Raw genomic sequence first — 17,220 nt, 5'->3', positions numbered from 1 at the left:
TGCCGCTTGTGAAACAGGCGGAGATAGACTTGGAAGTCTGGGGGGGAAGCACGATGATGATGATGTCAATTCATATATATGTTCTGCCAAAGTCTGAAGTTGGCCACTTCACGAAGTGGCCAGCCTAATTTACCTGGCCAATGTCCGAAATTCGGGCTTTCGCTGGACTTTGGATGGCCCCTGTATGTTTATCCCTGTATGTGTATCACTAAGATATCAATATTCAGATTCCTTTGCTCGTTACGTTTGCCATAGCTAATCATAATTACTATAGTTAGCTATGGCTAATTATAAATGGCCATAATTATCACAAAAAACACACCAACGCGGCGATGACCCCCGAATCATAGGAACCTATAAGGATGTATAGGGATCGATATATGGAGCCGGCTAAAGCCTGGCGAAAAAGCGATTTCCAGACATTGGCCGGGTCAACTGGACAGACTACTTCACGAAGTGACTAACTTCGGGCTTTGGCAGTAACATATACACATATAAGTTAGATCAGTCAACTCCACTTTTGACGATGGTGGGGAAGGGGCAATGCCCCCCCCCCCGTATCTCTGCCCATGTTATGAAACAATATAATGGATACAAAGTACATGTATTGGATAACAGACGCACGAAGGAGCGTATGACATGCGTTTCGTATGAGGAAAAAAAATTGAACCCTTTTTTTCGGAGAAAAACGACCTCAATTTCTTGTTTTAATGTACCTTTCGCAAGCGCACCATTCGTTTCGAGGTCTTAATCTAAAATATGGAGAAAAAAAAGAAACTGGATGACAACTAGCAAATAAGCGACGACTCATTGATTACATTGAAAAAAAATGTGATCAACATAAGATGCCCTGCTAACAACAAGAAACTTGGTTGCAATCTATCTGAATTGAATGATGGAAGACTGTGAAAAATTGCGCGCTCCAATTGCTTCATAATAAGTTAGATTGTTTCTTTTTGTTTTCTTTTCGGATTGCTCATTGTCATACGCATCAATTCATCCGATCAAATAAATACATAACGACGGGGTAATCTGTAGGCGCAAAAATACAATTGCCTGAATTTGAAGAAAAAAAGAGAGAAAACACACCCATCTCACACGCATATAGACACACACACCATGCCAGCCAACCAACCTCGAAGGGATTAATGAAAAACAAAAGTTAAGTTGAAAGTCTTTTTAATCTGGTGCTTCTCTTCTTCAGGGTGTTCGCATAGCATTAGCCCATTCTAGGCACATAATAAGAAACCATAGAAACTTCTCAACCAGAGAAAGAATATCAAAGCTCCCTTTCCGATAAACTGGATTTTTTTTTTACCTTTTGTTATCTTTATTCATTTATTATCCCGAGAATCGCAAGGTTGTTTGTGATTTTTTTCCGAGCAGAGCAGTAATAAGAACTGTGTGTGTGCGATCTCGATTCGCCTTGTGTGCCACGAACAGATCAGATTTTCAACGGTGATGGTGGTGCTGCTGCACCTGTCGTCAAGTTAAACTGCTGGACTGAGGAGAAGGTCAGAAAACATATATCTGCGAAATGTAAGAATGATTTTTGTTCCCTTTTTTAAAAAGTTCTCTGTTTGTGTGCGTATTAATTATGATGGTGCTCTGAGACTATTGTTTTTGGTCGGAATTGTGACACGTTAGAGGGGAAATTCAAATGCAAAATTGAAAAATTTGTTTTCCTAATAACATTAATTATCTGCACAAAAGTCAGGTATGGTTTTTCTATATTTTTTCCTTCTCTGATTAAATGATATATCATCGTAAAAAAATTAAGCATTTCCCTCGAAGGAGTTTTTCCTCCAATTTTTTTGCAGGAAAAACATGATATAGGCCAATATAAATCGAAATTATTGCTTTTTTTTCCCTCTCGAAAGTTATCCAATTCAATCCTTTGTTTACATTATGAATAAAACACATAAGTTTATTTCTCAATGATTTGTTAAATTTCATTAGATCGTACAACAAAAAATGCAGAAAATAATACCTCAAATTATTATTTTCTGCATTTTTTGTTCTACGATCTAATGAAATTTAACAAATCAATGAGAAATAAACTTATGTTTTATTCATTTCGGTTCGGTATAGAAAAAAATGACCGCATTCACACATGCACAATGATATATAGGAAAAAAAGCACAGCAGTAGCCGAGATTTGTCGCAATCGCAAGGTCATCCCGCCACTGGAACAAAATAGGAAAATATTCAACATTTACGTCTTTGTGAGTAATTTTTAATGAAAATCTCTTAAATTATTTCCATTTTATCGCTGTAGAACATCATCATGGTCTTTTTGAAGGAAATATTTTTTCGTCCAAAAAAAATCAATTCGTTAACATTGGCGATCAAGTTAAGATTTGTGTCAGTGACGTATGTACAACCGAAATGGTTGTACATACGTCACTGACACAAATCTTGCAAAGTAGGTGCTCTTCCAACTCTGAGGCAGAAATGGGAGCTAGTCTTTCTTTTTGAAAACGTCTCCAGCGAGTATCAGATCTTACAACATTTGAATATCACTCCGCAGAATATTCATTCATTCCCAGTCTCGTCTGTAAAAGATAGATGGCAGCATCTGAATACGTAATTCATGAAACTTTTATAAATGCACAGTTAGGTTCAGTTATTAATTCCGAACACTGCCACTTCTTCGGAACTGAAATGGTAATGAATTGCCCCTGTGGCGATAGGACCAGGATTGTGCATGGTTAGTTAGTAAGTGTAGATTGATTGCAGTCACAGACCAGTGGTTCTAAACCAGGGGTCCTTGGAGAGGTTCCAGCAGGGCCGTCATTTCAACTTTTTCCGGGGGGGGGGGGGGCAAAGAACATGTACTCAATGTATGTACATAAATGCATCATTTTTAGTGTATTTTCAAAAGCCAGCCCTGACCAACCCCCCCTCCAAATGACGGGCCTGGGTTTCGGGGATCCGCGTGAGGCTGGATGAGAAAACAATTTTTTGTTCTTATAATTGTACATTATTACATGCTGAATATTATTTGGTAAAAGAGTTCCTCGGCCCTCGTCTTATTGGTGCAAAGGTTCCATGAAACACGACAGTTTAAGAATCCCCCGTGTCATAGACCGATAAATAATATTAGACTGATAACAACTCGCTAGTCTCACTAATGATCATTTGTTCCTTTCTCTGTCACTACGGTCAAGCACAAGTGTTTCAATTCGATCGGTACGTTCACATAGCTTACAACAGTATTAGAACCGATTCCAAATGGCTCCTGTCATTCATCGAGAACTACTTTGGTAACCTTGTTGCGGCACTTTTATTGTTGTGTAGTCATCTTGATTGAAAAAGTACCTCTATGCAAATTACCACTGGTACCATTACTCTGGCGCAGTTTATCTCCTTCACGTAAATACGTAAAAACATGCACGCATGTACCGGTCTTCCTTTCTTTCAAACTAAGTACAACTCCGGTTATTCACCATGAACAATTTACTACCGACTTGTGCTGGAAGAGTGCATGTGTACCTAACAGTTTGAATGGGTATCTAGAAGTGTCATCGCAAAATATAATTTTGAAGAGTTATTTCACTCTTCTTCAAAATTTTAAGGGGTATTTTTGGGAAAACAGGGGTATTTTTTTTTATCAGTGAAAAATATCTTTGGGGCCATTCAAGTATTACGTAAACAGATTTTCAGCCATTTTTGACCCCCCCCCCTTGTCAGCAAAACACTGGCTCCCTCCCCCCTCCCGTCAGCTGCTTAGAATATTTCATATCTTCAAGAAGGGGCGGTTGATGACGTAAGCAACCTTCAAATCTCCCTCCCCCCCCGTCATCAAAAGTCAGCAAATACGACCCCCCCCCCTCGATGCTGACGTAATACTTGAATGACCCCCTTTTAGAAAAAAATTACCTGAAACTTCAAGAGTATTTTCATTCCTCAACGAAATTTGGAGGAGCAAAATTGAACTTTGGTGCGAGAATTACGCATCTAGATGCGCATTGACGAACACTGGTATCTAGTCAAGGAAATAGATATTTTCTGGACATTATGTCGAGGTGAACTTGGAAAGAAAAGTCATCTGGTCTCCACCGGGACTCGAACCCAGGCCCTTTTGCAAACCGGGCAAGCATACCACCATCTACTAACATGCTTGCCTGGTTTGCAAGAGGGTTCGAGTCCCGGAGGAGACCAGATGACTTTTCTTCCCGAGTTCATCTCGGCATAATATCCAGAAAATACATGTTTACTTGATACATTGTTCTGAGAAAAACCGTTTATCTCTCACTGGTATCTAGTGTTCCGTACGTATTTCAAATATGGGTGAAGGTCGTGTTAAAGGTCTGTTTGCTCTCTGCGAAGAGACTTTTTCAAATGGAAGGTTAGAGCACACACACACACATATGCGTTCGCGCCTCTCAGTTAAGAAGTCACAGCAAACCAATTTCAGCCGATCACCAGTAGACCGCAAATAGTGTTGTTTGAATCTGATTCTTACGATGCGAGTCTAGCACGATGCTCACACAGCGGTCATATTTGTGAATACTACTAAACCAACTACATACCTCGTCCTCCTCCTCTGCGGAACATCTAATGAATTGCTAAATGTTGGAATGTGCGTGCATGTGTTATGAATCTAACGTGGTTTGTTCCTTTGTTATGCTTGTTATGCTGCTGCCATCTGCCATCAATTTTTCGAACTATGTGTGAAGTGTAATGATTGAATAATTGTATCGTTGGTGTAGGCCTTTTGCTCTCTGTGGAGAGACTTTTTAACGGAGAGATCAGCTCGCATTCGCGCCTCGAAGTTTGGAACCACAAAAAAACCAACTTCAGCCGACCATCACTGTGGCGGAGGTTTGGAGTTCGAACCCGGGTCCTCGCGATGCGGATCCATCACTATGACCACTCGACCACCACAGCGGTTTGTGACGGCACTACATGTTTGTACTGCACGAGAAACTGTCACTTCAGAAATTTTTCAGGTCGAGAGATTATATTGAATTTATACATTGATTTAATTTTCATAAAACTATTATTAGCTGAAAATCCATTTATGGTATTAGGTGTCTTTTAACATAAAAAAAACTCCATTTTTATACCAAACCAATTTTTCGCACTTAAATCCTGGAAAACACGTGCATCGAACCAATTAGCAGCAAGAATTGAGCAAGCCGACAAGAGCTTGCTGTTGGTTGGCCGTCTTCTTATTGGTTTGTGATTACAACGGTTTCCCGACAAATAAAAGTCTTCGCGCTTGGTTGATGATCCGACATCGACGAAATACCAAATGTGAAAAAAAGAAAAGGCAGAAAAAAGAGATTAGAGAGAGAGAGAGACGTGAAAAACAAAAAGAAAAAAAAAGTGCAACGCGTTGACGCAAAACAGATAGAGAGAAGCTTTGAGATGTAACGGGTAGGGAGTTCGTACGGAATGGATTTATTTTGCACTTTCCGATTTCCTACTAAGTGTAGAGAATTCCATTGAAAGCAATGAGATGACACTACCCTAACTATTAGTGCAGAGGAAAAATCGGGATCCTCTCTCCGTCTTTTTCACAGGGTATGGAGTGTAACGGTTGTTTACTTATAAATAACTGTACAGCGGATTCAATGATAAGTCGGATATCTGTTTTCATATGACCCCACAACCTTCAATATTATAGGTAGTTCGATGAGTTGACGTAACGACAACGACGTTTTCCGTCGGCCGTACCGTATTCGATAATGTAAATGATAAAAATTTTGCAATACTTAAAGAAACTGGTCTCTTTACTAATATAATAATGTCATTAAATTTTTCATTTACTTTATAGTGCGTGCATGTGTATTTTTTTCTCCAGGTCGCAAATGAGACGAATTACCTTAGATTTGAGATGCCAAGCTCTCGCATAATTAACTACGTGTGCTAATCGTGGAATTTGCCTATCTAAGACAGAAAAAAAACCTTGAAATCTACATTTTTAGCCTATCTGGCCTTGGTTGACAAATGGGTTTGTTGCAATCCGACGAAAAGTTTTCGGATAAGTTATGAATGATTCGATTGTTTCCACCACGTTATGGCTCTATTCGCGAACTCTCAAACAAACATCCTCGAATTCGGCGTTGTGGCACGTTCATTTCTGCACCTCTTGAATCTCGCACGGAGCTACGCAATGGACAATCTATCAGAACGACAGCGCTACAATATGTATCCCGTGCCTTCCAATAGTAATCAAATTTCCGATGGTGATTTACTTCGGCTGCATGACACTGATTATCCTCGTAAGAAAGGAGTCTTCAACCCATGGCCCGTTAGCCAAATGCGCCCCTCCCGTAGCTTTTTGCTGTGGCCGTTTTCAGAAAATAGTTTACATGAAAAAATTATTAAATTAAAAAAAAATCATCAAAAACTCTGGCCACTGAACTCTATGCTGCTGCATTTAGACATGTGAGATACTTCCCAGATTGAATAGTAATGCTGTGCATTTAATACATTAAAAGGGCCGTCGTAACGAATTCGGGGGACCTTGAGCCAAAACGAGTTTTTTGAGGTCTATGATTTCTTATAGACTATATGGGCATATTTCATCTAAAAGGTATACATAATTACAGGATTTACAGAAATGATAAAAAAAAAACACTTTAATGATAGAAATAATTTTAGAATTATTGAAAAAAATTATTTCATAATTGATGAAAATTTATAATTAATGAAAAAATAGTTACAGAATTACTGAAAGAAATAATTTCAGAATTATTGAGAGGAATTTCAGTGTTGTCAAGAGTAATTGCAGAATTTTGTCAGGAGTATATCAGAATTGTCAAAAGTAATAATTTATGAAAAAAATTAAGAATTTTTCAAAGAAATAATTTCATAATTAATGAAAATTTGAAATCAGTGAAAAAATAATTTCAGAATTATCGGGACAAATTTCAGATTTAATAAAAACAAATAATTGATTATAAAAAAGAATTAATTAATTAACGAAAGAAAGTTATTAATAATAAACAAAAATTCAAATTTTATAAAAGAAATAAATTCAGAGTAAATAAAAGTGCTCAATTGGGGAACACGGATTAATAATCGAGAGTTGCACGGTATGACTTGGTAGCCGGCGGGCATCGTCGAAAGTTCAATTCAGTCCGCAATGTCTGAAAAGTTGAAGACCCCTGTCGTACGCGAATGTTGCATAACTTTTGACCAACCTCAATATAATTCAACTTACTACCTGCAACGGGAGAATCATTCGCAATAAAGATGATACATATTCTCAGTGTCCCTCAAAATTACCGATCGGAGATACAACCTAGCCCGTGTTCAGTGTGGAAAAGGAAAGTCCGTTACAACGACAGCTCACACTCACAGGAAAAATTATCGTTATAATGGACTTTTCGTTATAAGCGAATTTAAATTCTTTGCTCTGTCAGGTAAAACTGTAATTCTTTACCTGCATTACAATCGTTTTTTCGAGCATTTCGTACTGATACTGGTAAATGAACAGGATTCCAATTGTGAAATTGAATATGGCTCACAGCAGTTGATTCTCTAAAACGTTATTGCACAAAATTTCGTATTCTCAAAATTATTTAGTCGTTCTAAGCGAAAAATATATTATTTTGATTCTCTGTTGAAAATTCTCAATTATTATCTCATTGACCTCAATCATATCTTCATGGACACGTTAACACCTTTTCTGGTGACTCGAAAGTTTTTTCAGCGCGATTTACCTCGTATCTAGAAGTTAGAAAACGACATGCACCCTCACAGCGACAGTAACAAAAGTCAAAAGTGACATCTCCCGTGCATATGTTGATTCCCATTGCCTTAGAATAGAAAAAAAAAGATGTAAAAAGTTTGACTTTTCTGCGCCCACGTCCTATGTTAAAACTCGGAATACTTTTCTCTTAGGGGTCATTCAAGTATTACGTCAGCATCGGGGGGGGGGGAGGTTTCGGATTTGCTGACTTTTCATGACAAGGGGGGAGGGTTTGAAGGTTGCTTACGTCATTAACTACCCTTTTTAAAGATATGAAATATTCTACACTGCTGACGAAATTTTGCTGACAAGGGGGGAAGGAGGTCAAAAATGGCTAAAACTCTGCTTACGTAATACTTGAATGGCCCCTTAGGCTGGGATTACACAATAAAAGTTCGATAAAATTTCTTTTATAAAATTTCAAATATGCAACCAATAAGGTTGAATTTGTCAAGTTTTATCAAAAAGCTTTTACAAAACATTTTTATAGTGTAATGCCGGCCTTAGAAGCATAAGTGGTAAGTAATTTATCCTTGGGTTGATTTCTAAAAAGCTAGAAAAGAAAAACTGGTGTTTTAAGAATTTTTGGACATTGTAACGGAAGCTTCGTAGTTTTCACAACTCGCTATAAATGAATTTCTGTTCTTCAACATTAGCTCTTTGCCAATCACTGTTAATAGCGAGATTCTCGTTACAACGGATTTTCACTGTATGTGTTTCTCGTATAACATCGCAGTTAAAAAAAAAAGTATATTATATTCGTTCGGATTTATGAATTTCCCGTGATCATATAGCTTGATCTATGCATCGTGTAAACTAATTAACAGTGAACGGAGAAAAATAAATCCTCGCGTTGCTATAAAGGGTAACATTTCCAAACCAATAAACATTCCAACGCCGGGAACTCATAAATTTCTATCCTTATTTGAACCAATGCTGTTGAGCTAAGCGTTGCAATCAGTATGTCACGTGAAACTCATTGCACATAAAACGCCAGGAATGTATAGTAAACAAGTCATTAGACCACGTGGGCTAGTAAGCAGTTTCATTATACACACATTATAATAGGTTACCAGGAATTCGAAAATTTCTCCCAAAACATGTATCATATTGCTCCAATTATTATTGTTATATTCTTTTTTGGACAAGGGGAAGAACTATTGAAAATATATATATATATTAAATTTATTTCAATATTTGTATACAGGGTGTCCTGTAAGTGCTGGTGCGATCTTTATCTCATCAACCGTCTGTCGTAGAGGAATGGTTTCAATTTAAAAAATGCTCAAAAGGCATTCAAGAATTATCCTATAGGCCAGGCATCTTTAACCCATTGCTCGCGAGCGCCATAGTGCTCGATACTCGTGTTCGATTTTGTGCTCGTGAGCAATTAATTAACGTTCCAACTAAACACCTTGTAAAAATTACATTCAAAAACTGCAATCATCCTGATTGCATGCATTTGTGTGGCAAACTTGCCGTAAGGGTGCTCCTTTTTTTTTATGTCGACACAGGCAATGCTCGAGACTAAAAAAAGATTGAAGATCTCTGCTATAGGCCCACCAGTTTTCAGAGTGAAAATACAGAGTTACAAAATGAAAAGTCTTAATTTTTTTACGCCCCCCCTAACCTCCAATTAGAAAGTTGTTGCAATCTCTCCCCCATCCCCCGAGTTAATCTGAACTGGTATTGTGAGTAAAAATACAGTATGTCACATAATAGAAAATCAAAAATTTTATACGGTTCCCTGTCCTCTAACTTCCAATTAGTATAAAGTTGTTGCTCTGTATCTCCTAATGCCAAAAAAAAAAAAAAAAAAATCCATGTTTCAAAGTGCAATACCAAAGTTCAAAAATCTCGGAGAGAAGTTGGGAAAGGACGGCATAAATGGGGGAAAGGAGCGTTGTGTCCGTTAGTTTTTGCAGTTCTGTCATAACTTTTCTCAGATTTTTGAATTCGAATTTCTCAGCGAATATTGCACTTAGAAAAGTGGAATTTTTTTTTCTGTTGGCCTCAGGAGATACAGGGGAACAACTTCCTAATTTGAAATTAGAGGACAAGGGGGCCGTATCAAAATTTAAATACATATTTTTTTATTTGAAACACTGTATTTTCAATCTCGGGATTGGTGGAGAGTAATTTCTGAACATATTTTGAGCATTTTTAAACCAAAATCATACCTCTACTACGGATGGTTGATGAAATAAAGCCCGCCTCAGCACTTACAGGACACCTTGTATACATTGACTGAAGTGCCACTGAATCAGAATTACAGTGCCTATTTACAAACGAGTTGCTTCATCTTTAGCTAGACGATGTCGGTCGAGTGGTCATAGTGACGGACTCGCCTCCGGGTTCAAACCCCACCGTTGCCACACTGGTCGTCGGATGAAGTTGGTTTTCTGTGGTTCCTAACTTCGAGGCGCGAATGCAAGCCGATCTCCCCGCTGAAAAAGTCTCGCCACTGAGAGCAACAGGGGCCTACAACGATACAATTAATCAACCATTACACTTCACTCATAGAAAGAAAAATTGACGGCAGATGGCAGCATTGCACATAACAAGCATTACACAGAAACAGGCCACGTTAAATTCACAATATATACATACATACACAGCTTCCAGCATGACCCAGGTCTTCTTCGACCGCCTGCTAAAATCTCTTCATTGAGACAGATCGGCGGGCCACGAGCTGGTTAGGAAAAGGAGGGCATCTCTAGCCAAAATAACGGCTACCAACATGACGGGATATGGATTCCACCCATTGCATGGGTGTGCGTCGGTTGCTTGTCAAATATCAGCTATAGCAGTGCATAAATCTGGCAGGCTTGTTGGATGACGTGTATCCCGAACGTGCTTACTAGGATACATGTCTGGGCTTCTAGACGGCCAATTCATTACGGAGAAGTCCACGGAATGCATAATGTATGATTGTCAAAAAAAAAATCAGAGGAAAATGATTCTCTTTTCCCCTTTGATTCTCTTGGTTGTCAACTACTTGATTCTTAAAAAGTTTATCATTAGATCGGTGTTTTCAAAGTGTGCGTCCCGACGAGCTGGAGATATTGATTTGTGTGCCTATTTATGCTTTGAAGTGGTTATTTTATACAAGAAAATATCTACCAAACTATTCTGGGAGCCGCGAGTGACATAAGTTTGAGAACCACTGCATTAGATTGTTCTGAATTTACTATTGCACTTGTAGTTTCAATAAATAAGTTTTGGAAAGTGTAGAAAACTTATATTTTTTTCTTCCTCTCTTGAAGCGCACGTTACTGCTGGTCGAAAAATAAAAAGAGATGCTTCCTTCGACGCAACTCGAGATCGAATCAATTCCATCGCCTCGGAGTTCCCAAAACAGCAGCAACAGCAGGACGTGGATGACGCGATTGAGGGGCAGCTTCCGACGCAAGTTCGGGATTCCGCACGGCGACTTCGACCAGCGCGACGATCACAAGAACGTCCGAGGATACTCAAACATTTCTTGGTTCTGCCTGCCGTGTTTTTGCAACGATCGCCATAGCGACGATTACAAAATGTACTTATCGCCGAGCGAATTTTTCATAGAATATTAAATTTTCCTTTTTTTTTACAGCATGAAAAAAAAAATTTTTCTGATGCATCTATAGTGAGATAAACTGTTTACATAGCAAATTAGTTACTTTTTCTTAACCCTTCAAGTGGTTTTTAAAATTTTCCTGATCCGCATTATAACTGCCATATAAACTGCGAAACCTTCACAAATTGCCACCTTATTTTCAAGAATAATATTTTTTTCCCCGATTGCGAGCTGATAACTGCTTCTCCCCCCCCCCCCTCCGAAACAAACAAATTTAATAAAAAGATTTAATGAAAACAAATATTTGAAAAGTTTAATAGAAGACTTTTATAAAACTTTTACATTGTACACAAACACTATATGCATATTTGCTGAGTGCTTGAAATTCATGATTGTTTGTTGGATTTTAAATGCAAAAATGACGTTCTCAAAACGAGGAAAGAGCTAGTTATGGAAACTAGCAAAAATTAAAAATCTCGACGAATTATGTTCAAATGCTATTAGGTAAAAAATTTCTTTTGGTGTAACAGATAAAAAAGAGGCGCTAATTTTACTAATTTCTAATTTTCGACCTTATAATAACTTTCTTGTACCATCAAAACACTTTTTAGGCCGGGATTACACTGTAAGAGTGCAGTTTTAGAAAAGTTTTTATAAAATTTGACAATGCAACTAATAAGTGCATCGGTTACATTCGAGCGAATGTAACCAATAGGCTTATTGGTTGTTTTTCCAAGTTTTGTAAACGATCTTTTATCAAACGTTATAGTGTGATCCCGGCCTAATATACTGTATTCCCCTGAATTACGGGTCCAACTATCGCAAATCAATTTCCCTCGTTTTAATGGTTTTTTTCCCAGATACTTTTCATGAAAAATCGCATAAAGCTCCTCGCGCCATTCTGAAATCGTAAAGATGACGTTGTTGATCCTATTCTCGAGTGAAACGCAAGTTTTAGTAGTGTTGCATGCGTATTAATAAACATTGCATCAGATAGTCGCCGCCTATATGAAAAAGTCCGAGTTTCTATAAAAAGATTACACGCGCGCGCGCACACACGCATAACTTATTTTTCTCCACCCTAATGAAACTAACATACTATGAGAGAGAGAGAGAGAGAGAGAGGCCATCTTACTTTGCAGAAAATAAAATGGTCATTTACTTTTTCGAAGATCTCAAATAATACTGTATTAATGTTCATTGAGAACTTACCGAATTTTCGTCACAGCTCAAAGCTAGATACACAATCAAGTTATATTTTTGTGACAGCTTCCTACTTTTGGTATCAACTGTACGCAGCTAATGAAATACGACGTGTCAGGAGCTGGCTTGTTTTGGATATCAGGTTAGGGAATGTTGTTAGTTAAATATCACGCTCGCAGCTTGAACATGCGATTCATAGGATTCCCCCAAAATTAGAGCTCCTGCAAATACCAGACTGACACATCCACCATCTTTCAGCATAAATGCAACGCCGGTGTTATCGCTATAGCCAATCGCTGTTCCCTATCCAGCTATTTTTTCAACAATTGGACGTCACTTGAAGCGGCAGACCAATTTTGTGTTCAACGGATGGAGTACGATGAGACCGCTCTCTCCCTTCTAAGCTCCTTACCAAAAACAGATGATTGTCAGCTCTCCAGCCAAGCATCACAGAATCTTTGAGAGGGCGAGAATGCGAGCAGGTGTTCCATTTGCTACAGAGAGCAATAGGCCTACAACGGTACAAATCTTCAATCACTTCACTTCACTCACACTTTGAAAAATAGAGAGATTACAGCAATATAACACAATCATTACACAGAAACAAACTTCACATTGGGTCACAATTTGTACACTCACATTCCAACGTGTACCAATTTGTTAGAAGTGCCGCACAGGAATTATAAACAAGGTGCATGTGTAATTTGATAGTAGTAGGTAGGATAAACAGATTCAAAAACTAATAAAGGAGGACGCCTGTGAAGCATTCTTTGTGACGTCACATTTTTTACAAGTTTCACCACAGATGGCGCCACTATAGTGACTATAAAAACCGCCGCCGCAATAGTTTTTCCCAACTAAATCAGAGCCATTAAAAAGCATAAGAAATCAAACAATGATTCGTCTCTCTGCGCTAAAAATGCATCGTTTCCACCATCTGGTCAGTTTCATTGCTTTGCCTGGAGCATGGCAAGAGGTTTTCCTCAGCAAAGAACAAGCTTCCATGGCCTAGAATGAGTCCCATTATTATTTTTACCCATGCATTTATTATATGGGCGCGCGGTAGCCCAGGTCGATAAGATACTCGCCTAAAGTAACAAATTATGTTTAGAGGTGTCACGAGTTCGATACCTCTGGTTCGTCCTTGTCAGAAACTTTTCTGACGCAGGGGTACAACAGAAACGGCGACGTACGTGGGTTAGAGCACCAACCTCTCGGTGAGTACAAAAAAGGCTGCCGTTCGGAATCGGCAATGAAAAATCTCAGCTTGGGACCTTGGGTACCCCAAGCTAAGATTTTTCACCATACTTCAGGCTATAATTTTTTTAAGTAAATCATTTGATCATTTTTGTCGTACCGCGGTCATTTTCTGCACACGACGGCTAATTAGATCGGGACCTACAATTTATTGCCGATTCCGAACGGCAGCCTTTTTTGTACTCCGTCAAAGATTGCAGCCCATGGACACAGTTGCAGGATATGAAGCCCAATCACCCCCACAGGCGCATTTACGGTTTTGCCGCCTTTGGGCTACCCGAATTTTGACGCCCTTTTAGTTTAATTCTCCTGACAACTCATTTCTCCCTGCCGTGTGCTATAAAACCCGCTTAGCACCCCGTCTATAAATATACGCTCGTCTCTTCTTTAGTCCCAGTTTTGGTCACCTACATGATTGCGTACTCTTTCGGTCACTCTCATGCTCCTCTGTCAGACCAGACAAGACCCAGGTTCTGTCCCTTCCGGAATATAAACCCTTTACCCGTGTGAGTTGAGTCACTCTCATGCCCAGACACTCTTTTGGCCTTTTTCACATATAGCACACTGTTTTGGTCACACATTCTTTCGTACTGTTTGCAGAGGCGGATTCGTGGTTACAAAATTTTGCCACCCTTCTCCCATTATGTACTAATTTTGTTAGCCACTCATACCCAAAAACAGCCGCTAGTCCGAACTTTCCCACCTCCACCCCGTAAATAAGCCACTGATCACTACACGGGGCCGTAAAAATAGATCAAAATACATTGATTATATATTTCATTATGGCTGCCTAGGAAAGCTTTTCTGTGGAATTTTGGTCTTTTAGGTATGGGTGCCGGAACACTTTCATTATTACCGATGAAAAAACTTTTAAAAAATGAAAAGCGGTCAATTTTTTTTATGTATGCCCGAGGCAGGCATGCAGTAGAACAAAATGCATGGCCGGCCGAAATTTTTACATGCTCTGGGCATATCGGGCAATAGATTTTTTCAGCCCTGCCGCGCCGACATTACGTCCAAAACAGCCGAGGGATTAAGAGGTAAGAGGAAAAATTACAAATAATAAAAAAAGAGCATGCATGCCAAATTGTCGTTTGATTTTTCAATACGGGAAGAGCATTTTAAAACAACTCCCTCTTTATTAACGAGTGGTATGTGGTGCATGCATAGAGACGAACCGATCAGATTTAGTGTTGACCATGAAATCTCATTTCCTTGTTCGGGTGCAATTCACTCACGAGTTGATTAATCAGTGGGTGAGCTTAACGAGGAGCCTCGAGAACGGGATTCTCGTGTCTGTGAGAATGACAGGAAAGTCGAGTGTTTAAAGTAGAGCAAATAAACAAACGCGCCTATAGTTTGAAATCGGTACCAAAAGTCAAGGAAAAAATATCGTATTTTCCTATTTCTGGTGATTTCTTTTAAAGGGGAAAAAACATCCTGAATAAATTAAAAAAAAAAAGTTTGTGGAAAAACATTCATTTTTAACGATCGATGTTCGATAAATTTGATAATTGAGTGTTCGTTGAGTGATAGAACTAACAAATACTGATATAAGGATGCAATCTGTTCTATGCACTTTCTTATTATATGAACGGCTATAGCAACTCTCTCTCTCTCTATTTTTACTCTTTTTACAGTCCTAATCGAACACACAGGCTTTTTTTCCCTCCTCATCACTCAAACAAAGCTGTATAAATTCTAAAGTCGGTGTTTTAACGATGAGTTTTATATGAGCGATCTATATTTTGTTAGGTACAGTTAGAGCTCTTTGAAATTATCAAGCTGACTGATCTTTGAGTTAGAACTCCTTGAAATACCAGGTTGACTCATCCACTTTCATTAAGCAAAATTATAAATAATATACACTAATATATATAATTTATAATATATACAAAGATATTCGAATTCAAAAACCGCTAGAAAGAACTAGCTCATTCTACGCTTTATATGCTGTTCTTTCCCTCATTTTGAAGATCTTTTCCCGATTTTTGAATTCAAAAAAAAATATTTGCTAATATTGCACTTAGAAGCATAGAATGTTTTTGTTAAGCTCAGGAGAGACAGGGCAACAACTTTCTAATTGGAGTTTAGAGGACATGGGGACCGTATAAAAATTAAATTTTTTATCTCGCCACATATACGGCCCTAAGTAAAATAAATAACACATCTAAGATGTATAGGCACGTTATTTAAATACTTTTTCTAATTGAAAGTATGCTTCTATAGACAATGGCTCACAAGTTATTTGAGGTGAAACGAACTAAAGTTTTCTTCCCGTGCATATTTTTTTGTAGGTTAGATCTTTTAGTCCACGTCGTATTCATATTAACTAGAGACTCGAAATGATTGACTTATGCTCGAAGAATAGACTTTGACCTTCCTCCTGTATGTGTGGTGCATTGAATCCCACTGATAAATATAATTTGAACGAAAATAAATACAGTGTTATAGAGGTTCCCCTCCACCCGCCAACAAGTTCATCAACCATCAGATCTGTGAAAACGTGATTCATTCTCCGTAGAAAGATAAGAAGTTCTCTAATTAAAGAAAAGAATCAATGTCCACTATTCGCCCCATGACAGCCTTTCTTTCTCAAAATAGTTGGGAATGAAAGTAAATGTCGTATCTGATTATGAACACGCAAAAGAGACAGCGTGAAATTATTAACGCATGAATTATGATTGATGAAAGAAAATTTTCTCTGCACCGTTCCAATTTTAGTATATGTACTACCGAAACGAGTGCGAAGAGGACAACAAAAATAGCAATCGGAAATTTTTTTATAGCGCGTTGAGATGTACTTACAGCGGAAGAGAAAAATCGTTAAATAATTCTTGTTTGCATACTTACCAAATCGCCACGTATACTGTACTCGTATATATGTTACTGCCAAAGCCCGAAGTGCAGCCAATATGCGACGGGGCCGGCCACTTCGCGAAGTGGCGAACATTTTTGCCGAAGTCCGAATTGCAGAAATGATTTGGACTTTGACCGGCCATTTCGCGAAGTGGCCGGAGATCCTTGGCCAAATATCGATGTGCTGATGTAAGACGGCCCGGTAAGAGCCAAATCAATTGTTTTTAATCGTCAACGTGTGATACGTCTATATATAGCAGCTGCATTGGATTATTTCCATGTGATGAGAGAGAAGAAACTAATATGTAAACATTAATTATGTTAAGAAAATTATCATCGGTACTGCGGTTTTATGGGTTGCCATAACTAACGTGGACATAATTATCACGAAAAAATACGCCAACTTGACAATAATCCCAAATCACGTATTTTGTTATCGACTTTGGCCAGGGATCACCGGCCACTTCGCGAACTGGCCAATTTTGGGTTTTGGCAGTAACATATACAACGATAAATTGAATTTATCACAGTGATGCTTTTCTAGTACAGTTAAACTTGGTTAATTCCAAAGTCACTGGAAGTACAAAATGCAACTTAATCATCAGCATATTTATAGGTTAAGGATTGTTAATTA

General features: G+C 38.4%; 1 protein-coding gene and 1 long non-coding RNA gene across 3 annotated transcripts in view; one reads left to right on the top strand and one right to left on the bottom strand.

Annotated features, from left to right (window-relative positions):
• The window catches only part of LOC149083145 (uncharacterized), a 66,135-nt gene that overhangs the window by 27,464 nt on the left and 21,451 nt on the right, over positions 1-17,220 (bottom strand). The window lies entirely within an intron of this gene.
• LOC149083147 (uncharacterized) lies at positions 1,546-11,362 on the top strand. Its single transcript, XR_016193218.1, has 2 exons — positions 1,546-1,717; positions 10,975-11,362. It is a non-coding gene; the product is annotated as an uncharacterized LOC149083147 (long non-coding RNA).

The sequence above is a fragment of the Pholcus phalangioides genome, unplaced genomic scaffold, assembly GCF_987345545.1.
Source record: "Pholcus phalangioides strain wild (caught in Gottingen) unplaced genomic scaffold, Ppha-v1.0 ptg000009l_1, whole genome shotgun sequence".
NCBI classification, from domain to species: Eukaryota; Metazoa; Arthropoda; class Arachnida; order Araneae; family Pholcidae; genus Pholcus; species Pholcus phalangioides.
This window is presented reverse-complemented; position numbering and strand designations above follow the sequence as displayed.